Below are 25789 nucleotides of genomic sequence, written 5' to 3'. Positions count from 1 at the left end.
GTAAATCATTTATGTACATTGAGAATATGTGCTGTACTACAATGCATCCTCGTGCACAAATGATGCCCAATTGTAGTCTACATGTATAAATGGTTGTTAAGGGGACAGCATATAAAAACTTTACTATGAATAAACAAAAAATCTGCTATAGGATTAAAATCATTGCACAATTACATTAGCACGATCATCAACAATGTTAGTCAGATGCACAGTTTAATGTCAGTAGTTCTTACAATCAAGCACAAAATGAAATCCAAAATTCTAACAGAAATTACAATATCGCATTTTCTCCCTGAAAAAAGGCCACTTCTTCTGACTAAGAAAGAAAAAGAAAGTATGGAATATTGATAATTTAACATTCCACTGACAACAGAAATCATAAATGGCAGTTTCTCCACTTACAGTAATAAGGAAGATATTAGCTACTACTAAAAGACTATACACAAAACTACACAGAAAAGTGGCAATAAACTCTGTTGCGTACTCAGCATAGGCCCACTGAGCTTGTACACACTGCCTTCTTCCCTTTTGAGATCTCATTACTTTATAAACTCACAAACAGTTATTTCTTCATACTTCATATGTGAAAAGAGAAAGAAAGAAAGAGAGAGAGAGAGAGAGAGAGAGAGAGAGAGAGAGAGAGAGAGAGAGAGAGAGAGCGAACAACAAAAACCTGCTGCAACTATCTTGTAGCTTCATAAGTAGAATTTGGCAACTGAATTCACTGAAATAGTGGTGATGTCAACACAAAGTTTGACTCATTCCTTGAAAGCTACAAACAGTGCTTTGATGTTGCCTTTCCTATAAAAAAAGAGTCAAAACTAAACATAAAACCAAAACATGGGTTACACAGGGGATTAGAAAGTCATCAGACACTCTCAGCAAGTTAAATAAATCAGCCAAGAAGAATGTAGCACTGAAGGCACATGTGAAATGTTATAGAAGCCTGTAAAAGAAAGTAATAATTGCAGCTAAGAAGCTTGATAATGATTCATATATTGAGAAAGGTAACAACAAAATGAAGTCAACTTCGGAGGTAATAAATAAAAATATAGGTAGACACAAAAGAAAAGATAACAGCTTTGTCACTAAAAGTGGGGGTAAAACTGTTAAGGACCCACTTCAGATTGCCAACATATTTAACGAACATTTCACAAATATAGCCATAAATTTAATTAAAACTAAATGCAATTCCAACAGCAAGGTAAAAATCCCATGAATGACATGACAATGTTCCTTTATCCAGTAACTGGAATCAGAGGTACTAAATGCTATAAATAAGTTAAAAATAAAATGTCATGTGGGTGTGATGGGATTCCTGACAAAGTCATTAAGCAAAGCGCAAGAAACATAGCCTCACATCTCACTGAAATTATAAATGAATCTTTTAAGACAGGGGTGTTTCCATCAAACTTAAAATGTCAACTATAAAGCCACTTTACAAGAACGGTGATAAATATGATGTTAGTAACTTTAGGCCTTTATCAATGTTGTCAGGTTTCTCAAAAATAATAGAAAGGATAATGTATCAGAGACTATACAAATTTCTTATTAAGAATAGAATATTGGTTAATGTGCAAAATGGTTTCTGTAAAAATAAATCAACTGAAACAGCTATCTTCAATTTTTTGCAACTTGTTCTAAATTCCATAAATAGAAAGGAATTAAATTGTGGATTGTTTTTAGACTCATCAAAGTCTTTGATGTCATCGACTATAAGTTACTGCTTAGGAAGTTATATGCCTATGGGATATGAGGAGTTGCCCACAAATGGTTTGAATCATATCTGTCGGACAGGTATCAGAAGGTGGAGATAAGCCATGCAGATAGGACATATTCATCAAGATTCGAGGGTTTTGTATGGAGTACCCCAGGGATCTGTATTAGGGCCATTACTGTTTTTAATATTTATCAATGACTACCAAGTCAACTATCTGAAGCAGAGGCAGTACGGTTTGCTGATGATACAAGTTTGTTTGTTAAAGCAAATAGTAAAGCTGACTTACAGGAAAAAGTCACATTAGCAACAGACGAAGCAGACACATGGTTTAATGAAAACAGACTCCTTGTGAATGCCAAAAAAACAATGTGGATCAACTTCAGACATATTACAAATAAAATAAAAACTAACCTTACAGTAGAACTAGGCAAGTGTAAGACTGAACAAGCATCATATACTAAATTCTTGGGAGTATGGTTTGATGAACACTTACGATGGGAAAAGCATGTAATATCATTGAACAAAAAATTAAGTCAAACATGTTATAAACTTAGAATGCTTAAAAGCTCATGTAATATTAAAACAGTGTTATGTGTGTGTTTATCATTCATGCACAGTTTATTAAGATATGGTGTACAGTTTTGGTGGAACATCAGTCTAACAAAACATTCATTTAGACTACAAAAGAAGGCAGTCAGAATAATAAACGGTATAGGTTACAGAGACTCTTGTAGGCATGCTTTCAAAGAATTAAAAATCACGACACTACCATCCTTATACATGTATGAAAGCATATTTTTCTTAAAAGAACACAATGAATTTTCTACATTAAACAGAGAATTTCACAACTACGAAACAAGGAATAGGAATGATTTCCACAGAGAAATTCATAAAACAGCTATGTACCACAAAAGTGTACTATACCAACCCAAAATCCTCTACAGTGCTCTCCCCAAAGAACTAAAAATAATTCCAAAACTGCACATATTTAAAAGAGAATTAAAAAACATGTTATTGAGCAATAGTTTTTACAGTATTGAGTTTATGAATCGTTGACAATAAAAGCGCAGTTAATATTTCCCTGACATAATAAATATGTGTAATTGCTCACATTTAAATACTTGCTGTTTCTATGAAAGTGTGAAACAGTGTTAATGTAAGAATGGAAATAATCTTTGATGTGAGAATCACTAGCTTTCTTTTTGTACGTTGTTATCCTACTTGTATATTTTTATGTTAATGTTCTTATAGTTCTATTAAAATTGTAATGTCTAAGTGACAAGTAAATTCAATTATAAATTTTCATGTACATGTATTTTAAATTGTAATGTTTATTGACAAGTCCTATGTCATTTTGATGATGTACTACAAGGACGCTAATAAATTGAATTGAATATTCACTTAAGTTCTTCTTTGGTGCAGTTTGGTTTATCTAATGTTTATTTTAGCATTAACTAATGCAATTACATAGTGGTCAGCAGAGCCTACACTAAGTGGATTTTTTCAACATATCCTTTTCAGTCTTTTCCATGTCTCGATGTTTGCCTTGATATATTGTACAGGAAATCATGAATGATATACGAAACTGTGTACCACATTCACATTCACTATCAAGTGATATCATAGGTTGTAAAACATACTTATTGAGAAAGTAAGTATCGACTTTAAAATAGATTAGGAGAGTAATGAACAAGGGGTCATAGTAGCGACTTTTTAAAATATATGCAGAAGCGAGTGGTAAATTTGGCCGGGTATGTAGAGAACGGATGAGATCCTTTACCCCGCCCCTCCTCTATAGGTTTCGTTTCTTTGGCATGTATTTTCTTTTTTTTTTTTTTTTTAGGGGATAGTATTATTATAAAAATAACGTATTGACGTTGTGCTTGTTCCCCTAGTAACTGGCAACAACTTGTTTTCATATTACAAACAGCAACAACAAAACTTTTTGTCCATAGTTTTCAGCAGTATGCCTATAAACAGCGTTTCCGTTAAGTGGTGCTAACACAAATTTTGTTGTTGAAGCTCTGTGCAAATCACAACATAGCATAAACGGAATAACAACGACGGGACACACAGGCCAAAACCAGATTATGCGCTTCTTACTTCATAAACATAACTTCCAGCAAGGTGCACTCACTGTAGCTACGCTTACTCTGCATCTACAGAATATTGTACCACACAGTGTATAACAACACATTCATGTAACTCAAGTTTTACTGGACTCCAAATAAAATCGTACCACTTCCCAATGCTACCGTGTATACAACTAGCACAAGGTTAGTTTATGATTAGCGATGACATAAGCCTCGCGTCAGTCTATCAACCGAGCATATGGTAGTAAATACAAAATACTAGTAAAATCTCTAACCTCTAAAAAATACCTTCACTTAAAATTTATGGGCCACTGACACCTAAAAGCTCTCCTGTCATATTTCGATTACTCAGCATCGTCTGCACTTGCTTAACATAGACAACTCATTGAATATCTGTTTCACCGATAACCTCTTTAAAGACTCATCTTGGATAAGAACTGCTGATACACGGAAGAGAACAGCTCTGAAACTAATCTAGCGCACCTGTATAGGGCGAGATTAGATGTAACGCATGACAGGGAGATCGTGTCATTATAGTCAATTGCATGATTTACTTGTTGGTGATCAGTACAGATCCAAAGTGTCAACTCAGCGTAAACTACTCAAATCAAAGTGCTACACGATTCAGACACTCCTCCTGTTGCCCCGCGAATTTCAAGTTTTAGTATTAACAACTTCCTATACGTCTATTCAGCAGAGATAGCATCTTGTTCAACATACAACAGAAGCATAGCTTTTTCAGTTTTAAAAACAGGATATAAAGAAGCTTTGGGTCATCTGTTTACTTTATACCGTTTGTAGCCTTTTCGCGAGGTAATGTAACGTGATATAGTACGACACGCAAGTATCCGCGCTGTAGATTGCTGAACACAGGGTCAGTAGTGGTAGCCAGTTCTGGCCGGTTTTACCGGCTAGTAAGCTTATACACGAGGCCAATAACAGCTTCCAATATTTTCTGACCTGTGTCCCCCAGTGTGTCGTTAGAGGTGGTATAGAATACAGTGTTAAGTGTTACTTGGTGAAAAATGTGGAATGTGACAGTGATAATGAGTTTGAGGAGGCTTCTGATGAAGCTATGGTTAAAACTGTTATAACTGTAAGTAAGGAGGTGAGAACCATTTTAAGTCAACATAGATTTTATTTATTGTACCATTTGTATAAGGGTTTATCAAAATTTTAGTATTTATTTTGCTTGTCTCGATTTGGGTTGATTTATAAATAATATGGCTGCTTACTTCGACAAAGAAGGTCAAGTTCCTTAGCAAATGAAGGCCACTGGAATGTAAATATGGTGGAATTTGATTTGTAATTCAAACTTATGATTTTACCTACTTTTGTACAACAATTTCTTTTACTCTTGTAAAATTGGAATTTTAACAATTTCTGATTAACAGTTCAATCTAGTGATATGGAAGTTTGTAAATACTTTTTGTAAATAATCAATAAAAACAAATTCGTTATCAGTTTATTAAAAAATTTTGCCATGAAATGTTTTTGTTTCCATTGGAAAATACAATTAAATATTTCTATATATTAACAATACTGAAATTCCTAAAAGCCAATTTTAGCTATTTTTATATTTAGTTATTTTAAAGCCATGTACTTAGAATAGAATATGTTAACTTGCCAGATTTGATTGAGTCTCGAGTTACAAAAATGCTGTTTAGAAATATGCCAGTGATTTTGAACAAAGGTAGCTTTGGCGTATAAGCATCCTCAGTCTCGGCTCTGCTTGTTTTGACAAGATAACTTTCAGCAACTCTCTTCTGTGTGTTGTCTTGATTATTTTTATTCTACCCCTCAAAAATGCAAAATCAGGAACAACTAAACAATGTCTTGTAAGGTCTTCCTTCAATTTCAAAATACTAATTTCCCTTCTTCTTTTGTTGCAGTAATGTTCATGGAGTATATTTTGCAGTAATTCGTGGTTTTGGAAAGTTTATAAAAGTGTTTCAATATTATCTGGCACCCACTTAACATTCTTCTTAGTACCGGTATCTTCCTTTGCTTTCAAACAAGCATTATCAACTCACAACATGGCAGCAAGTCACAACAGCCACTTGATCTAGGCACAAAAACAACGGCACAGCTCTGCACACCACAGCTGAATCAACTCTACTGGCGGCCTCTGCACTTAAGAACCATCCAATAAATGCCGCCGGTAGGTCACGTGACCTGCTGCTAGCCACCACACTGACCACAAAACTTAAACATGTTTCCCTTTACTGGCCATGGAAGATGCGAGTACCCCTATACACATAGCCAATAGCACAGTGATTGGTGGAGGCCAATACTGGCCAGCAATAGTGGATATCATTAATGGCACTGAGTACAGCAACCTTATTATTATTTTTCAACGCAGACACTTTTCCTTCTTAAATACCATAAATAAATTTACTAACGCTTTCACATAAAGAAGATTTTGTAGATGTGTCAGCAGTAATTTTTGGCCATTAGCACTGGCCTACAAAAATGAACAGATCAACATCACGATTTTCATAAAAGAAACATGTTTGTTACTCTAAGTCCATTATAAACCATGGAACAATCGTAAGATTATTCACTAAAACCACAGCAAATTGCTGTACCAATAGTTTATTAATAAATGAATGAGCAACATCAACAGGGAGTGTCAGGATAATTATCATTAAATCATTCAATTTGGACCTCTGAAGATCTCATTACAAAACTGAATGGACAAATTGTACTAAAATACTAGTATAAAAGGAAAGTCAGTATCCTCAATAAAGCTTTAGGCACTTAATAAGGGTCTGTTAATCCCAACTGGTGTCTGTGCCATAACCCCATAAAATCAGTTTTTTTTACAGATGACACTAGTAGTGTAATCAATCCAAGCATATATACAAAAACAGAAGAATTGATAAACAAAGTTCTTAAAAGTACCATTGACTGGTTTTCTGTGTATGATTTCATCCGCAAGTTTCGAAAGACTACATATTTAGTTCTGCTCATCTAGGGGTATTACACCAATGATGAATGTAACACATGGTAAGGCACAATAAATAGGGTGGAAACTTCAAATTTCTTAGATATCTGTATTGATGAGAAATTGCATTGGGAAAATCACATTTTGGAACTTCTAAAACAACTTAGTTCATTTAGAATCATTGCAAATCTTGGCTAATAATGTTCTGGGATAATTCATCTTCAAGAAAGAAAGTTTTCATTGCACAAAAACGTGCTATAAGAATAATATGTGGCGGTCACCCATTACCATCTTGTAGAGATCTGTTTAAGGAGTTGGGATTTCTGACTACTGCTTCACAGTATATTTATTCTCTCATGAAGTTTGTTGTAAATGAATCACCATAGTTAAAAAGGAACATAGATGTACATAATTACAATAATATGAGAAGGAAAAATGATATTACTAACTCAACACTACATTTGTCTTTAGCACAAAAAGCGGAGCACAGTGTCGCAACAAAAAATTTTGATCACTTACCCAGTGATATAAAATGGCTGACAGACAGAAAGATACGATTTAAAAAGAAACTGAGAAACTTTCTCCTTGATAACTTCTTTTACTCCATAGAAGAATTTCTGTTACTGTAATACCTAAAAGGTGTTGGGTAGAAATTACTTATATCTGTATATCTTTTTTCCTTTGATATATATATATATATATATATATATATATATATATATATATATATGTGTGTGTGTGTGTGTGTGTGTGTGTGTGTGTGTGTGTGTGTGTGTGTTTAGGGTGGTCCATTGATCATGACTGGGCCAAATACCTCACGAAATAAGCGTCAAATGAAAAAACTACAAAGAACGAAACTTGTCTAGCTTGAAGGGGGAAACCAGATGGCGCTATGGTTGGCCTGCTATAAGGGGCTGCCATAGGTCAAACGGATATCAATTGCGTTTTTTTAAAATAGGAACTCCCATTTTTATTACATATTCGTGTAGTACATTAAGAAATATGAATATTTTACTTGGGCCACTTGTTTTGCTTTGTGACAGATGGCGCTGGAATAGTCATAAACATATAGCTCACAATTTTAGACGAACAGTTGGTAACAGGTAGGTTTTCTAAATTAAAATACAGAACATAGGTACATTGGAACATTTTATTTCGGTTGTTCGTATGTGATACATGTACCTTTGTAAACTTATCATTTCTGAGAACGCATGCTGTTACAGCATGATTACCTGTAAATACCACATTCATGCAATAAATGCTCAAAATGATATCTGTCAGCCTCAATGCATTTGGTAATATGTCTAACGACATTCTTCTTGACAGCGAGTAGTGCACCTTCCGTAATGTTCGCACATGTATTGAGAATGCACTGTTGTCAGGCGTTGTCAGTGTTTCATGATAGCAAATATCCTTCAACTTTCCCCACAGAAAGAAATCCGGGGACGTCAGATCCAGTGAACGTGCGGGCCATGGTATGATGCTTCAATGACCAATCCACCTGTCGTGAAATATGCTATTCAATACCACTTCAACTGCATGCGAGCTATGTGACGGACATCCATCATGTTGGAAGTACGTCGCCATTCTATCATTCAGTGAAACATCTTGTAGTAACATCAGTAGAACATTACGTAAGAAGTCAGCATACATTGCACCATTTAGATTGCCATCGATAAAATGGGGGCCAATTATCCTTCTTCCCATGAGGAAGGTTATGCTGGTTGCATTCGGCAGTGACCCACTTTTTTTGCTGTCAAGTGTACATGTGTGTGTGTGTGTGTGTGTGTGTGTGTGTGTGTGTGTGTGTGTGTGTGTGTGTGTGTGTGTGTGTACATACAAAAGAAATGCTCAGAATAAACCACATATACAAATTATTTACGATGTGATTGTAAAATGAGTCATTCCACATAATTATGATCCGTTATGCAAAATAGGTCATGGAATATGTAACTGACTAACTAATTAATAACGTCATGAATGATGGCTTACATATTTTGTTTCACAGAACTGATGATATATCTCTAATAAACTTCCTGTTTTTCTCCATAAGGCTGAAAACGTTTAATGTATCCAGGCATTAGCCAACTAAGCACTTTATGTGGGTTTTAATCTTTACTTTTTACACCTCCTTGTGTGTGGATCAACAGTCTTCATTAAAAGACTGGCCTGCATGCAACGAACTGTCCGCAAAACTGTCTGCATACAGGTACATCACATTTGCGCAGAGAGTTCATAGCAGGTCGACAAGAGATTTGCGTAGTTATGAGATGTGTGCAAATATGGAAGTTGGCGTTGAAAGTTCGAGAAAAATTGCTCAGATCAGTAGGCATTAACCTTACCGTATATGCATGGAAAAATCATAAGTTGTGGACAAAACATCAGAGCAAAATTGGCGCAGAAAACGTCTTAGTCAGATGTTTGATTGGTCTATTGTTTCCTGTCTATTTGTGCACTGAATTCCAAAATGCCTGATGGCTGATAAATGTTAGTGGTTTAGATAGTTCATTACTGAATTTATTGAAATTATAGGTACCCTGACTATTCATATGTTGTGTTCAAAATACTCTCCACATATAATGGTTGCAATAAAATTTATTGGCAAACATAGACCAAAAGCAATGCACTATACAAACAACTAAGGAATAATACTAAAATTCCAAGAAATAATGGAACTGTCAATTGAGCTGCTCCAGAGTACAAAAACAGCTTGCACTGTGTGCACTTGATTTTGGTGGCAACTGTTTCTGCAAAATATACAGCAGTCATATATGTCTGTGGAAAGTTGAGAGCAAGCAGTACAGTGGTTGTGATAAGAAGGCAGCTGTCTATAATTCTTTAATAGAGGAAACAACGCCAGTTGACCCTTCACCAAACAGATAACTAACAATATTTTTAAAAATGATTGTGGACTTTCTAAATGATTCATTCTGTCTGCTTTGCGCTTAGAAGTCTATCTCATTACGCTGGCATGCATAAGGAATTACAACATACTTTCACTCTATACTGTCCTATGCCATAGTCTTTTGCAGCTATACAGATAAAATAGAAGCACTTATTCTCCAGAAGAGTGCAATCAGAATATCATGTTAAGTTGAAAAAAGAGTTTTCTGTAGCAGTGTCTTCTGAGACACAGCGATTCTTATCTTATATGTCAATATATTTACTTAATATGTGGTTAATAACAAGAGGGAATTAAAATAAGTGTATACAGTTTACTACTTTACACTTCCCTTTCTCCTAGTCCAGAACACATTCTAAATCTGCACTAGCATATAGCAAACATTAAGAAATGTTAAATTAAGCATAAAATATTACATTCCCAAATACGAAAGACTATCATTCAAAATCGCAACACTATCAACAAACAAGAAGCAGATAACTGATTTAGCTATGAAGATGACTTAGGCTTCAAAATGTCAAAAATATGGAATAACATAAACTACAACCTGGTGCAGCCATCTGTTGGTGACACCCACAATGTCAATACATTTATGTTTAGGCAGGCGCTCCTCACCATAGCTTTGTTATAAAAGAGAAAATATATCAAAAAGAGTCAACAATATCGTCTTGAAAATGCTCATAGTATAATGTTTCATTTTATTTCAATTGAAACTACTGTTAGTTTTTGTCAATAATCATAGCTTACATTGTTTTCCAGTGGAAACCAAGGGATGCTTATACATACAATACAGTTGTTTTATTAAAATCATTTAATATATGCAGGTTTGATCATCATCAAAGATGGCTAAGATCACAAGTGCTAATGATATGATTTTTCTATTCTATTTGGCATCTCATGTAATAATTTTGTGCAAGCATACATGTATGATTTCTTAACACATTTATAGTGTACAGTTCTGTCTATGGTGCAATAGATTGGAGAAGGATACCATTTTTCAACAATAATAATATCTTAAGTGAGGTTAATAGTAGAAGGATGTTCCTTCTTAAATTGTAACAATTAAATAAAATTATTACACTATCTGTCAACAACAAGTCATGTTATCTTTCATTCCATTGTGTGATTGTTGGTGCAGTATATCTGAAACACACAAGTATATACAATGTGTGTGATGACATTAAGCAGATGGAGCACCACAAGAGGTGAATAGTGTTCTCTTAGGAGAGTAAAAGTATCATCTTCACTGCTGTCAGCATAGTTAACTCATCTTGATTCTCTTATATTTGTTATTTGTAACGGGTGTTTCGTGAGATAGAAATAAACAGTTATTGGAAGCACCCCTTCGTATTCTTCCGCAATAAATACACATACGGCGAGTTCCCAAAGTGGTTGCCCCAGAAAGGAAGAAACAGAGAAACACATGGCGTCAGAAGAAATTGATTCGCCAAGCGAAATATGGATGGCGAGAGTTTAGACGGAACAAGACCCAGCATCGTTACCGGTTAATTTTCCACAAACAGAAACTAAAGAGAGTAAAGTTCAAACTTCTGAAGAGGGGACTTTAAGCTTGTATCATTTTGGACCACAAGACCGAAGCTTTGGTTCACAAAGGCTGAGTATAGTTTTCAGCAACGCAAAGTGTTCACAAACAGTGATACATTCAATATAGTGGTCGCACACTTGATCTTGGAAGTTATAGAAGAGATAGAGGATGCCTTTGGACAACAGAACTACGTTGTGCATAACGAGGCACTCACACAGCGGTATACTTTGTCACCAGAGCTACATTTTCCAAATTTTTTTGCAGTACACTGTATGGGGGACAGGATCGTGTCACAGATACTCACAGACCTTCGCACTTTGGCGAGGCTGGTTCTTCTTCCTAAACAATCCACCCAACATCCGTACTGTTGTAGCAGCACAGACAAATACACCGTTATAGGACTTAGTGAAGACGGCTGACATCATCGCAAACAGTTTAGGGTGGGCCTCTATATGTGCAACAATCAGTGTTAAGCGAGAGGAGCGATAGATATGTAGTCACAGCTGGAAGAAGAGCAAGAATACTGAACCACAACCATCGGTGGAGCAATGGTGTTGGTTTCAAAAACTTTTTGGGTACCTTGCTCGCCAGTGCATTCAACTTTGCACTTACCCAAACTGCAACAACAGGCGTTAAAGAGCGCAAACACATGTCTGCAACCCCATAGGTGGCTCGAATGGTATAATATAAGAGTAAGTAGAAATGCAACGTTGACTTCAAGCAATAGTTTCCAATGATCGTTTGTGCACGGTTATGCTTCAAGCATACACGGGTTCGGAAATCAGTGTTTGTCCAACATAGGTTACAGAAATAAGAAGAGCAGCAACACAAGATGTATTCAATGCAGCCAACATTTCGAGAATTCTAACGTATGGAGAGAGACGATTGGAATTACAACCGAACCATAGTTGCAGATGTACCTAGCCTTATCATAGGTACAGATTTTCTGCACAATTATCGCCTCATGCCGGATTTAGTAAACTGTAGAAAGATGCCAGTTCGTAAAGGAGGAGAGTTTTCTACAAAGACTTCCAAGTCGGAATTCACAGAACGCGAGATGCCTATGGCTTGCTGCACAAACAGGTCTGGTACCTCTTGTGCGTGAACTATGCCCATATTCAGTGCTGTGGTTCTTTATCTGGAACAACAAGGGGCACACATGGATACGCCAAGAAATCTGTGCGTCGTTTCAGTCTGGTTATGGTAGGCAATGTTACAGTACTACCTGCAGACGGTCTATTTGACAAATTCTGCACAGCTTCCCAGCACTTATGGAACCTGCAAGTGCCATTAAAAAATGCAAATATTGCACACAAAATCACGATAGTCAACTCAAAGGAAATCTGTCTCCTGTCGGCTGCGACGCTTGGCTCCAAGAAGCTGCTAACAGCACAGGCCAAATTCGATCTACTGCTAAAAACAGGTCCTGCAACTAGTTATGATAGTGAATGTGCATCATCTATTCACATGGTTCCAAAGAAAGGAAACTCCTGGAAAATGTGTGGCGATTACAGAGCACTCAACACATGTACAGTTCCAGATCGGTGCCCCACTCCTAACGTGATGGAATCGAACAATACCATCAGTGCTGCAACAATATTTAGTGTGATAGATTGTGTGAAAGCGTGTTCTCAAATTCCTATGGCTCCGGCAGATATTAAAAAGGAGCAGGATCCATGCCTTTCTGTATTTTCGAATACCATTTTATGACTTTTCGAATACCATGTGTGAAAGCGTGTTCTGAAATTCCCATGGCCCTGGCAGATATTAAAAAGCAACAGTGATCATGCCTTTCTGGCTTTTCGAATACAATTTCGTTCGTTTTGATCACAGGAACACTTCACAGAGATGGCAGAGATTTATGCACAAAGTACTATGGGAGTTGGCATTTGTCCTTTATTACAAGGATAACATTTTAGTATTCTCTACTTCAAAACGCCAGCATACAGAACACCTGCAGCAGCTTTTCCACCAACTGCAAGGTTATGGCATACTACTAATGAAGCAAAATGTTTTGGGAGGAGAGTGAAGTTCGTTTCCTGAGATAGTTTCAATAGCAGGTTTGGCACTATTACCTGAACGGAAGGCAGCTGTGCGGCAAATACCTATTCCCCTTCACAGATGTTTGGGCATGCTAAATTATTATAGACATCTGCCTGGGCTACCACTCACAGTGTTGCTCACTGGTAAAGATACTACAAAAATGGTTCTGAGCACTAGGGGACTTAACTTCTGAGGTCATCAGTCCCCTAGAACTTAGAACTACTTCAGCCTAACTAACCTAAGGACATCACACACATCCATGCTCGAGGCAGGATTCGAACCTGCGTCCGTAGCGGTAAAATACTACAGCCAGCCAAAAGATTCTGTGGGCGTCTGAGGGCGAAACAGCGTTCGGGGATTTCAAGGAACATTTTTCATGGACAGTGTTGCTGGGACACCCAAAAGCAGGGAATCCTGTAGCCGTTATGGTGGATGTAAGGCAGACAGCAGCAGTCGCAGCCTTGAAACAAAAATCAGGTGTGAAGTGGCAGCTGCTTGCATTATTCTCTAAGAACTTGCAACAACAACAACAACAACAACAACAAAAGTGATGCACCATCTACATGAGCGGCTTGCAATATACAGGGCAGTCTGACACTTTTGCATAGCCGTGGATGGGATACATTTTACAGTCTTTACAGACTACAAGCCTGTGGTTGGTGTTTTCCAATGATGCACGGAGCTTAAGTCATGGTGTCAGTATAGCCACACTGAATATATAAATCAATTCACAACAGATGTGTGGCATATTCAAAGAAAGAAGAATGTGGTCGAAGATTGTCTGTCAAGGAACTTTAGCAGTCTAAGACCTAATCAGTGCGATGAGTTAGCAGTGAAGTAGCATATCGCTCATTTTCTATGTAGTCTTCCTCAGCAAGTATGCGTGGGATTACGACTCATACGAGTATCATTTCCAGAGGTCTCAGATGGAATTTAATGTGATGTGGCTGTGACGCTACATTCCAGAACTGTATCACTGGCAAGTTCGCAAAGTGCTGCACAATCGCTGCCAACCTGGTGTGGCCCAGGGTTCAAAGACATTGTCTGGGGTGAGCAGACTTGTGTTTAACATGTCAGTGAAACAAGATTGGGATGTATGTGCTCGCACCAATTGCTGAATGTCCTACACCTCCAGGGCTCAACAGGAAGGAAAAAAATCTTTTCTTATCTCATGCATCATGCATCACAGGACTAGAGTATTAAATTCATTTTTGGCTCATGACAGAGTGCTAAGATATACCACTGTCAGAGGACACTTCCTAACTTTCGAACTCTCTTTTAAGGTAACCAAATGTCTCCTTACATATGAAGTCTCTTAGGGTAACAGCAGAGAGAAGTGACAAATACAAGGTTTATACTATCTACCACTTTATAAATTCGGTAACTCATCTGATTTTATTACGATGGTTGTCTCTTCCTGTACAGGTGAAATATTGAAATATCTACGTTAATAATCGAAGCAAACAAAATGAATTAAAATTTGCTCTGCGGCCGGGACCCGAACCTTGGTCTTCTTGCTTGCTAGGCAGAAATACTAACCATTACACTACCACAGCACAATGATTAACATTGCTGCACGAACTACCTAAGTTGAGTGCCCTCTCCAAGACAACCTTCAATTCATTTTTCCCTTACATATTGTCACTACTGCCAGGGCTCTCCGATGTTGGCAAGCACACCAGCATTGGACGTAATGGGTCGTCCTTGTACATTGGTATTCTCATAGCTCTTATAATTAAATGTTCCCCTGAGAAATTTAAGTCTCTTATTATTATCGTAGATAATAAAAAGAGACTTAAATGTCTCAGGGGAACCTTTAATTATATTGAAATATCGTTGAAAACTATCGCCGCAACGAAAAAACACGCCCAATTCGCGTTACAAGTCAAGAATCATTTCCGTGGTGCCCTAGCTATCGCTTCCACCCGCCAGGCGGCATGCCACTGATATCAAATTGATAGGCTAATTAATGAAATTAATCATGAGAGTCACTTTGCATGTCGAGTAATTTTTCTTTCTCAGCAGTCGGATTACACTCACCAATTAGCTCAAACGGGTATTCCTGGAAGGATGACGATGCTCTTTTCGAGGAACACTACTGAGAACCGACATTTGAAGCTGACCACAGAAGGATTTACAGCTGGCAACATACATGTCGCACTGTTAAAAACACGATCACAACGACTGTGCTTCCGTCACCCTACATACATGCGGTCTTGGTTCCACAGGCACACACAAGAGTTGTTAATTGCTTTACGATTTCTGGTAGGAATGCTGTCTGTGTTTTGGAATCGAGTCTATCCATTCAACCATACACTTGCGTTGGATCCTATGGAGATGTCTTTTAATAATTACAGCCACTGGTGGATCATATTCATGGCACTCTCATATCGCAAAACGAGTCACCTTTGTCGAACCTATATGCTACGACAAAAACTCTAAGGTGGTTTTTAATACAGTCCTCTCATCTTATAACCGCTCATCAGTCTCTGCAGCATTGTCCACGTCAGAGTCCCAGTTTAAGTCGGAACTGAATGGAAGTGTTAGAGCGCTTTACCTAGGATCTTCTACATCCCGTCCAGAAACATGGTGAGCTGAGTTAATGTGACAGGACCAAGTTTTGACCATTGGATGGAAATGCGAACATTTTGTTGTAGCTCTGCCATATGTGTACAACGTGTAGTGCCAGCTCCCAAACGAAGGTTTCTTTCTCCTGCAACAAAAGGCAGTAGGAAAGACAGTATGAGCAATTACAGGAACTGGAAGATGGACAAGGATTTTGCTGCTGCACTACGATGTGTCTCAAAACTAGATACAGGTACTGCAGTTCAATGGAGATCTGAATCTCACAGAGTGCATTCATGTCTGTCACCCAAACATTCTCTACCTCCATGTTATTTTGCACCATCCAACAGAAAAAATTTATGAACTATAAAAACTCCACCTTTCCAGCACATTCATTCCAGTCCTGTCACAGGTTTATCCTACCACATCAGGGGCTGGCCACCTAAGAAAGCAGCCATGTCATTTACCAGTTTCGGCGCTTCAAAACGCCATCTTAGGCTTAAGTTCAAGCTGAAGCGCCGAAAGTGGTATGTGCACAATAAATGAAATCATAAGGACTGCTGTAGGCGTTTCATTTTCTTACCGTAGTGGACGGCAATTGTCCCCCAGTCAATGGATGGACATACAAAATCCGTATGTTGCCATAGGTTGAGGCCGGGATAATTATGGGAGTGCAGAATGTATTCTAAGGTTGACTCCCATTTGTGCAGTTCAGGAAAGCTGGTGGTGGAGGGAAGAATCCAGATGGCTTGGGTAGTGAAGCTGCCCTTGAAATCAAGTGTGCTGTGTCAAGCTGCATGCTGCGCTGCAGGTTGGTACACTTTGCTTTTGGCTTCAGTTTAGCGATGGCCATTCTTCGATTGCATCATTTGTGTATTCAAGTCTATATATTTCTTCAACCAATCAGATTGTTTAAATTTTAAAACTTTATGAATTTTTGTTAGCTTAATTCCTAGAGATAGGTATTGTTTAAGATTTCTGTAATGAACTACACAATTATTTTTGTTTTCCAGAGTAGTTAACAATTTGCTTTCTTTAGTACCTGGTACAATTTTATTTTCAGGAGGGAGTGGTTAATCTATACGTAAATCATGCAGTTGTTTTGGATATTTGAGATCTACTTCGAAAATATAACCAATTTTATCAATATCTGGTGTTTTACTTATTTTTGTACAATCAAAATTTTTTCGTTCATCCCATTCAAATCCAGAATGTGGTAAATGCTGTCTCATAGCATAATATTATAAATTGTTTGCATCTAAATATGCTAAATAATTTTAAATATTTTTGCATCATAATTTTTCATATATTTATTATTTGCTTTTATATATCTCTTACAACATTGTGATATACCATCTCTTATTCCTTTGTCAACCATAACATTCATATCGTAATCATTAATAATTCTAGTGGTTGTCCAGTCATTTTCAACATTTCGTCCCAAGATAAACTGGGTTCAGTAAAATACCAGGATTGATCTAATCGTAGGCATTTTACAAGTTTTTCTAAAATTTTCAAAAACATCAGCTAATAACAATACATCAGTTTTAAGATGCAGATCATGCTACTCACCAAGATTTTACATATTAAAATTTTTGCAAACCAATTTTGCGTGTTTATAGATTTCATCACTTATTTCACAGTAATTTAATTTATTGTACAATTCTTCTTTTGCTGGTAATTGTGTCTCTTCAAATATCTTCCAAGAATCCATGTAATCCAGGGACGGCCACGGCGTGCCAAACTGCACGCGTGTACAGATGTGCTTCACGCGTGCCGTCCAGGGCTCGGTCCGCCTCGCCACTACTCGGCTTTCCTCGGTCTTTCACGGCACTGCTCAGCACGGCGCGACATTTGACTAGCTGTGCGATGCGACATCTTTTCATCTGGCATAGGGTGCATTAGTTGATTCGTAGTGGCAGCCATGTCTATTCCTCGCTATTTGTTACCGATTAGTAGGAAGTTTATAAGCACTGTACAGTGGTTGTTGCCATGGGCGTACCCAGCGAGGGGCGCAGATCCGGGAGTAATTGTTTCGTCTTTGGCACGTTACTGTCGGCAGGGAAGTTTATATAAATAATAAATTTAGCGATAAGCAATCCGCTCTGCTATTCGCAGGCATGTTACGTCGCCAAGGAACAGCGTATTCACTAATAGGCAGTAAGGGATCATGACTACGTAAAGTTTCTAACGAATAACATCGTTTCTCCTACCATATTTAAATGTATAATGCTTTTCTGCTCCTAAACTATTAATTTTTTATTTACAGCTGACGCTAACTATAGATTGATAGCAGTTGACGTGCAGGTTATGACAAGCAGTAGATGGTGAGACATTTAGTGCAAGTGATGGTGTACAAGCCATTTTAATAAAGAAATATTATCGAGCATCATACATTCATTGCTCAAGCCACAAATTCAATCTTGTGGTGAACGATGCAAACACAGTGCCGGAAATTAGGAATACGGTTGCCACTGTGAAAGACACTATACACTTTTTTAGAGAATCGAGTACACGTCGGAAATACGCTCCCAATTGAACAAGAATGTGTGAGACGAGATGGTCTGAAAAATATAAATCCAACAGACCTTTTTTTTTTTCAAAATTTCCCAGAGGTTGTAACAGCTCTAGAAAAATTGTCTACTGAGGGAAATTATGCAACGAGGACATCTGCGAATCAGTTGCTTTCAGCCATTACCAAACCAGTGTTCATCTTATCTTACAAACAACAGCCACATACTCAGCAGTTTTGGAACTAGTAGCTAATGTCCTGCAGTCTAAGTCTGTAGATATGATCGCGGTGAGGGAACACATCAGAGGAATCCTTGATGTGCTCAGTAATGATCGAAAGCAAGCAGACAGAGTAACTAGCGAATTACTTGCAAAAGCACAAGTTATAGCAGATAAACTGGAAATAGAAATTACTGTTCCACATTTTGCTTGCAAGCAAAAATTCAGAAACAATCCGCCATCCCAAAATGACAACGAATACTGGCGACGTTCGCTGGTAATACTATACATCAAATCATTCATGTCATCATTAAATATACGATTTTCACCAGAAAATACACCAGCTTTTGCTCTAAATAAGCTACTTCCCTTGAATATGAGCAATTCTAGTGTAACAGTCTTCCTTAAAAGTGCAGAATTGTTTAAAACGTTTTATGGATTCGATGATATTGCCAGAGGACTGGAACTATGGTACAATTTGTGGAGGAAAAAGAATATAACTGAAGCTAAATTAAAGGATATGGAAGTTGTTGACCTGTTTAAAGACACCAATATTTCTTTCCCTAGCATGAAAAAAGCATTAAAAATTTTGAGCACTATTCCATGCACAACAGCGGCTGTGGAAAGTTCCTTCAGCACACTTCGACGACTGAAGACGTCTCTCAGAAGCACTATGGGAGAAGAAAAGCTCACAGGATTGTGCCTGATGAGCGTACATCGCAATTATGTAAAAGAAAACTGCAAGATGTTAGAGAAGAAAGTAATTGAGAAATTTGCGGCAAATCCTAAAAGATTATTACTGAATTGAAAAGTTGTACTTTTAAACAAGTGCATTCTTATATTTAAAATGTTTATTGAAAGCAGTTTTCACTAGTTTACAGTTTTGTTTAATAAGAAATGCTGCATATTTTCTCGGATTGTACAAGTGCATTCTTGTATTTAAAATGTTTATTAAAAGCAGTTTTTCACTGGTTTACTGTTTTATTTAATGAGAAGTGCTGTATGTTGTCTCGAGTCCTTGTTTCCTCTGAGACTAGTATGACCTGCCCCCCCCCCCCCTAGTTCAGATCCTGGGTATGCCCTTGGTTGTTGCATTGGAACACACACTCACAAAGAGGCAGGGTAGTGACACAATGTCACGAGCCTTCAGAGCTGAATGGGAATTGCAATATTTTTTCGAAGAGAAGGATGAAAATTCTCAATGTTTATTATGCAGTTGAATACTCGGCGGCCACCGCAAATTTGCAATAGATCGGCATGATAACACCACACACAAAGGACTTCATGATTTAGTTGAGTTGATAGATCAAACAAGTTGGCGGAATTAAGAAGACGTAGTGTTATGCAGCGAGACGGACCGAACGCAAGTACTATAAAATAAATAATAAAATAATAATTATTGTATATGTGTGATAGTGATTGGATGTAATTAATATTTGCTTATCTGGAACGTGGATGTTTAATTATTCGGTATCAGACGCTTGACAATGGTTTTTTCGTAAATGTAATGTTATTCGTAGTTGACCGTGAAATAAGACTCAAATAATCGGACTTCGTATTTAAATCGTTTCCAAAGACTGCTGCGGTAGGTGCGGACTCAAATCTAAATCTCAATATTAGAATAATTTGCCAGCCATGTCAATACGTCGTACAGAGGTGACTGTCTACTAAACATAAAAAGTTTACACAGTTAGTTAAATCAGATATATTCAATGAATAAGCCTACAGTTAAATAATTCTACTTACTTTCATAAATATAAATTCTTTACAGAATCGAGTGCCTAGTAAGATTGCAACTCGCAGTGTTCTTATATAACATCAAATATGGCGGTGTGCCAGTCAATGAAATATACGTGCTTCCCGCACCACTTGTCCAAAACCTCCCCTTCTTAAAGAAACATAAGAGTATCGTAATTGTGTTTTTGTTTTATCAGCGACACAGCGCTGCAGTTCTGTGCCATAGGCTTTATTTATTTGTCACAGATTAATTATTTAATTAAGATTTCGCGTTTCCGAGGAAACTCACGCACGGCATGCAAATGTGCCTTTATATTGCCCCCTGAATTGCGAGGCGAAAGGACACACCTGCAGGCGAGCAATTCACCTAAAGGCACAAGAAAATCTAAGTTATCTACAACTATTTACATGACTTACATTATACTGTATATTATATACAAAATTTGAATGACGTGCATGCGCCGTAAAAGTTCTTATGTTGGCAAAATAGAGTGCACGCATGCGCAGAAGCGTCTGTGTGACTCCGGCACTGCCGTTATATCGTAAATTTAGATCACGCGGCACAGCATTGCAGTTCATATTGTTCGTGTGCGCACGCATTTCTTAGTCGTTGCACAAAGAAAATATTCCACCAAGATTACATATGAAGACTACATTCTATGACAGGTAACTTAGTTTTAAAATTACAATATTTGTTATAATACAATACAACTTTAGATTGTTGAATGTTCTTAGTTACATAGTATTGCATTGAAATGCTTCAAAGAAAAATGTCTTTTGGTTTCAGGTTCGTTGACCTATACACATTGTGTCGTTATTACAGTTTATATTCATCTACTGCACAATAATTTTTCACAGGTTAGTGCCGTCTTGGTAAAGTTTTTTTTATCACAGTAACATCGCTGTATAACAACGTAATTGATACATAAGCATGTCCATTTCCTATTTCCATTATAGTCGTTGTGATGCAGTTCGTTGTGACAAAAAGCATTGTTTATTACAGATCAGACCTGACCTGTCGAGTAATTGGTCCATATGCAGTTCGTTTTCGATATTCCGTGGAAGCTTGGTTGCAGAACCTCGGACGGCACATAGCTGGCGTCGATCCTTGGACAGTCCAGGTAAGTGTGTCCGTCACATTTCGAGAACATTCCATTCCCTGAAGTTCCAACCAAAATTCTTCCACTCGTCGTGTTGTTTTCTGGACAGGCACGTTGTGACCATTTAATCCAGTTAACATCTTGAAGTTAGATACTGTAGTAATGTCACTAGACGATGCACAAATTACGCACTTCACATTTTCAGTTTTTTGCTAAATATAGCTCACCTAAATGTTCGTAGTTACTTATCAAAGAAATCGTTCATCGCGTTTACAAAGGTACGATGCATGATGAATGCCATTAACAGTTTCTTTCACATAGGTTTCTGCGTAGTTGGAGACTTAGTAATGTACGTTAATGTCCGTGAACAGTCGTTCACTATGCAATTTTTTTTTTTAATTTTTCACGTTTTGGCACTCGTTATGGTTCCAATTTTCACAAAGTAACAGTTACATTATACATCATTTTTTAAAAAAACATAAGTAATCATACATATACACGTCACATATTTTCTTAGCATAAACATAATACAGTTACACATAAACATGTTTACATCATCATTACATAGCTATAAATTATTGCATTATGTCACATTTGATTACATGAATTGCAGATATTTACGTTCTCTTTAACGGTTTTGCTGGGATTTTATCGATGTTTTTTGTGATGTCATCTGAAATTAAGATAGGTTAGACACAACATTCATTACATCAGTAGGCAAGACCAGGCGTTTTCACTACTCAATAAATATTCAAAATAATAAGAGACGGAAAACTGTTCGATTCCTCGCGTTTTGTGCGTGTGTGTATAGTGTCTGTGTGGCCTTGGCTACTGGTAGATGCTTTTCTTGCTGAGAGATGTGCGTCTAATCTGTTTCTCGAAGTAAAAGATCGCTTCACAGATGACGTCTGTCGGTTCGTCAGGTGTCATACCAAGTCAGTGGTACCTACAGTCACAAATGTTCCGTGAAAAATTAATATATCATTCACTGCTATGTAATCATAAATTTTACCTTAATATTCAGTCTTCTCGGTGGTGCCGCGGCGTTGAAAGAAAAGTTCTTCTGTCTTCAACTGCGTCACTGGAACCGCTCAAATAATAATTTCTATACTACTTATTATCTGTGTTTTAGCAAACAGAGTTTTGCGAGTTGCTTAGCAATGTTTTCATGGGTATGACCTTGACATTATTTAGCATGAAATGCTCTAAGATCTCGGTGTGCGTATAGCCCAATAATTTTGTTAGTTCTAGGATGTTGTAACAGATACGCACCAGGATGCGGTATGTTAACAATTATATAAGGTCCTTCATATAGCAGACGCCACTTAGCATTGCGTTGTTTGAGTGCTACAGATTTATGATGAGTACGAAGTAGTACAAGCATTCTTGCCTTGAATTTTTGTTTTCTTTTTATTATGTTTGTGTGATGCTTGTTTCGTATCTGTGCATGATGTGTCAGTGTAGTCAATACTTCTTTTATTTTCTGTTCAGGTGTGATTTCCTTGTCTGACAACTTAGGTAATGGTTCTATCCATTGATTGTTCTGTTTGCAATTGAACATGATCTCGTTAGGTGTGTAATTTGTATTGTAAATATTTAAGGTATTGTGTACGTCTTTGAAAAGACTTAGGTAGGACACCCAATTAGTATGTTTTGATGAAACATAGGTCCTCATGAATCGGTTTAGTTCTCGGAAAAGTCTCTTAGTCGCGTTACATTGTGGACTAAACCTTGAAATAAATATACTTTTAATGTTATTGTCCTTCAAGAAATTTCTCCATTTGTACCCAGAGTAGTATGCTGCATTATCTGACAGAATTGCTTTTGGTTTTCCCACGTGCGTCAGGTAATCACTTGAGAATCTTCGTATTGTAGCATTTGCAGTGGCGGATTTTAAAGCATAAAGTTTTACATGTTTAGAAAATATATCGTAAAAAGCTAAGATATATTTGACGCCTCCAGAGCTTGCTGGATGCGGTCCACTGATGTCAGTACACAGAATTTCCAGGGGTTTACTCGGTAAAATAGAATGTAAATCTGTTTTTGTGGATAAATTCTGAGGTTTTTATTTTTGACATATGACACATGTTTTCAGTTCCCTGTAAATTTTTCTTCTCATATTGCTAAAATAACAGTATGTGCTGAGCTTTACCAAACACTTTTTCGTCCCATAATGACCCCAAACTAAGTGTGTGTGCCAAATCAAATTACGTTCAGACTCTTTGGGAATGCATACACACCAGTTAGTAGCATTTGGATGTCGGCGATAAAATAACACATCATTGTGTAACTTGTAATACCTAGTCAAAGGGTGATTGTGTTTTTCTACCAGTAATGTTATTATCTTATACCAGTGACGATCAGATTTTTGTAATTTAGCCATGTTTCTGCACATATCAATATAATATTGGTGATACTGCTTGTCTTGCATTAAGAGAAACCTGTAGTCATTTATATTTTCTAAGTCACTGTTGGTTTCATTCATACCTTGTGGAAGTCTAGACAAAGCGTCGGCAATGGTGTTGTCCTTACCTTTTATGTACTTAATTTCAAAAGAGTAGTTCTGAAGAGTAACTGCCCATCGTGATAGTCTAGGATGTACAAGTTTACAAGTTAACAAAAATGTCAGGGCCTGGTAATCGGTATAAATTACTGTATGTTTTCCAAATAAATAATAATTAAATTTCTTGAATGCCCAGACTATGGAAAGTGTTTCTAACTCAGTAGTGGAGTATGTACGCTCACATTCAGTTAGAGTACGACTTGCAAACCCAATAATTCTTATCTGTTCCTTTTCTTTATTCTTTACAACTTGAAATAAGCAACCGCCCAAGCCAGTACGTGAAGCGTCACAAGTCATACAAAAATCTAAATTGAAATCTGGATGGCTCAACATGTTTGCATTCACTAAAGCATGTTTAATTGTATTAAAGTCATTCTGGCACTGTTCCGACCAGATCCAAACTTGATTCTTTCTGAGTAGATTTAGCAGATGTTTACTGTTCAAAAGTGGTTGTGGTAAAAAACGTCTGAAAAATGAACATAGCCCAAGGAATGAATTTAACTGCTTTTTAGTTCGAGGGCTAGGAAAGTTTCTGATAGCATCTAATTTACTGGGATCAGGACGTATGCCCTGTGAATTAATGATATGTCCTAAATATTTTATCTCACTGCAACCAAATTTTGATTTTCTAAGATTGGCTGTCACTCCAGCTTGTGCAAATTTTTCTAAAATTCTTTGAAGTGTGTCAGGTGTACATTCCAAGACTGTGTAGCTATCAGTATATCATCTACATAGTGTGTGACTGTCTCAACTAAATCATCGCCAAGCACGGTATCCAGGGCTGTAATGAATACCCCAGAACTGACATTCAATCCGAAGGGTAGAACACAAAACTGATAGGTTCGCCCCCCGAACATAAATGCAGTATATTTCCGAGAATCAGGAGTGATACCTACTTGCCAAAATGAATTAGCCAGATCTATTGTGGAAAAATATTTTGCATCTAGAAATTTCTGTAATTGCTCTTCTAAATTTTCGGGTTTTGTGTGAACTGGTAACATTATTTCATTAATTGCTCGTGCGTCTAACACTAGCCTAATGCTACCATTTGATTTTTTGTCAACAAGTAGAGGACTACAGTAAGGTGAGGTGGATGGTTCAATCACCTTCCAGTCTAACATTTGTTTTAATTCTTGCCACACAGCAGGTCGTTGAGATAACGGTACATTTTATGTCTTGTGGTAGAAGATCTTGTGAGGCTTAACTTCAATCTTGTACACATACGTGTTGATAACTCCTAATCGTTTGGTAAAAACATGTAAATATTTGGATAACACTTCCTGTAGTTTTATACGTTCATGTACACTGAGAGCTGTAGCTTCATTTATCTTATGATCAAGCAATGTTTTCAAGTCCATTAGCTCTGTGTCAGATGAGTGTGTTTGCATGTCTTGAATGTCATTGTCAAGTACTAACTGAACCTTGTATCCTGTACAGTGTTTGTCATGCTTTAGAGTTCTCCTGTCCAAATCAATAATAATTACACTGCCTTTATCATTTAAAATACATTTACCTTTGGAGAAGTCTATAATGCAGTCCTTCTCGCTCATAATATCTATTCCTAATATGCAATTTGTCACAAGGTTTTGTACAACCAGGAATGGCCATTGTACGGTTCCATTACCTATTTTAATGTTTACAAAAACTTGCTTCGTTACCCTACATGACTTATTACCTAGAGCAGTAGTTATTTTACAGTTTTGGGCGGGAAACTACACCAGTAGTAGATGCTAAAACAATTTCATTTGTGTTTGAACGACATTATTTACTGACTTGCAAAAGTTCATCTGATATATTGTCATTGTGGTTGTATCTTATAAATAAAACGGGTAGTTTTTGTTTA

General features: G+C 37.1%; 1 protein-coding gene across 4 annotated transcripts in view; it reads right to left on the bottom strand.

Annotated features, from left to right (window-relative positions):
* The window catches only part of LOC126457219 (endonuclease/exonuclease/phosphatase family domain-containing protein 1-like), a 130486-nt gene extending 126080 nt beyond the window's left edge, over window positions 1-4406 (bottom strand). The window contains exon 1 of one of the 4 annotated variants that reach the window (XM_050093344.1): window positions 4368-4406. The gene's annotated coding sequence lies outside the window, so the exon portion shown is untranslated. Of the gene's footprint in view, window positions 1-4088 lie in introns of all 4 variants that reach the window. The other 3 variants (XM_050093342.1, XM_050093343.1, XM_050093341.1) reach the window with 3 other exon arrangements.
* Between the last annotated feature and the right edge of the window lie 21383 nt (window positions 4407-25789).

The sequence above is a fragment of the Schistocerca serialis genome, chromosome 2 (assembly GCF_023864345.2).
Source record: "Schistocerca serialis cubense isolate TAMUIC-IGC-003099 chromosome 2, iqSchSeri2.2, whole genome shotgun sequence".
Lineage (NCBI taxonomy): Eukaryota > Metazoa > Arthropoda > Insecta > Orthoptera > Acrididae > Schistocerca > Schistocerca serialis.
This window is presented reverse-complemented; position numbering and strand designations above follow the sequence as displayed.